Raw genomic sequence first — 1,834 nt, 5'->3', positions numbered from 1 at the left:
AGTTCTTCTCTAAATGTCTGGTAGAACTCAGCAGTGAATCCATCTGGCCCTGGGCTTTTCTTTGTTGGGAGGGCCTTTATTACTGTTTCAATTTCTGTGTCAGTTATTGGTCTGTTTAGGTTTTCTATGTCTTCCTGGCTCAATTTAGGGAGGTTGTATGTGTCCAAGAATCTGTCCATTTCTGATAGATTTCCCTGTTTGCTGGCATACAAGTCCTTGTAGTAATTTCTGATGATTCTTTTTATTTCTGTGGCGTCTGTTGTTACGTTTCCCATTTCATCTCTGATCCTATTGATTTGGGTCTTTTCTCTTCTTTTTTTAGTTAGTTGGGCCAATGGGGTGTCAATTTTGTTTATTTTTTCAAAAAACCAGCTCCTCGTTTGTCTGATTTTTTGTAATGTTTTTTTGGATTCAATCCTGTTGATTTCTTCTCTGATTTTAATTATTTCTCTTCTCCTACTGGGTTTGGGTTTGGTTTGCTGCAGATTTTCTAGATCCTTGAGATGACTTGAAAGCTCATCTATTTGGTGCCTTTCCAATTTCTTGATGTAGGCACCTATTGATATAAACTTTCCTCTTAACACTGCTTTTGTTGTATCCCATAGGTTTTGGTATGTTGTGCTGTTATCCTCATTTACTTCCAGAAAATTTTTGATTTCTCTTTTAATTTCTTCTATGACCCATTGTTCATTCAGGAGCATGTTGTTCAATCTCCATGTGTTTGCACGTGCTCTAGGGATTCCTGAGTTGCCAATTTCCAGTTTCATTCCTTTGTGGTCTGAGAAGCTGCATGGTATGATTCTAATTCTTTTGAATTTGCTGAGACTTGCTTTATGGCCTAGTATGTGGTCAATCCTAGAGAGGGTTCCATGTACTGCTGAGAAGAATGTAAAGTCCTTAGATGTAGGATGAAATGTTCTGTAGATATCTGTTAGATCCATTTGGGCTATAGTGTCATTTAAATCTACTGTCTCCTTGTTGATCTTCTGTCCTGTTGATCTGTCTATCTCTGAGAGTGGAGTATTGAAGTCCCCCAGTACTATTGTATTGGGGTCTAAGTCTCCCTTTAAGTCCCTTAACAAGTCTTTTAAATAAGCTGGTGCCCTGTAATTAGGTGCATATACGTTGATAATCGTTATATCTTCTTGTTGAATGGATCCCTTAATCATTATATAGTGCCCCTCTTTGTCTCTCCTAACAGTTTTTGTGGTAAAGTTTATGTTGTCCGATATTAAGATGGCTACGCCCGCTCTCTTTTCATTTCTGTTGGCGTGGTATATCTTTTTCCAGCCTTTCACTCTCAGCTTGTATGGATCATTGTTGGATAGATGGGTTTCTTGTAAGCAGCAAAAGGATGGGTTTTGTTCCTTAATCCAATCAGCCAATCGGTGTCTTTTAACTGGACAATTCAAGCCATTAACATTCAATGTGACTATTGAGAAGGAGTAACTTTGCCCTGCCATTTGCCAAAGATATTTTCTAATATCTGGTTTGAGATTCCTGTGATCTTTTGCTCTGAGGTTTCCTTCCTTTACCTTCTTTCATATTGGTGACCGTGTTTCTGTGTTTCTGTATGTAACACGTCTTTAAGCATCTTTTGCAGGGCTGGACGAGTGGCGACAAATTCTTTCAATTTCTGTTTGCTGTGAAAGGTCTTAATTTCACCTTCATTCACAAATGAGAGCTTTGCAGGATATAATATTCTGGGCTGGCAGTTTTTCTCTCTTAGTACCTGGGCTATATCTTGCCATTCTCTCCTGGCTTGTAGGGTTTCTGATGAGAAATCAGCTGTAAGTCTAATTGGAGATCCTCTGAGAGTAATCTGTCGTTTCTC

Source organism: Lepus europaeus, chromosome 3, assembly GCF_033115175.1.
Source record: "Lepus europaeus isolate LE1 chromosome 3, mLepTim1.pri, whole genome shotgun sequence".
Classification (NCBI taxonomy): domain Eukaryota; kingdom Metazoa; phylum Chordata; class Mammalia; order Lagomorpha; family Leporidae; genus Lepus; species Lepus europaeus.
The sequence above is the reverse complement of the archived record's forward strand: the minus strand, read 5'-3'. Positions refer to the sequence as shown.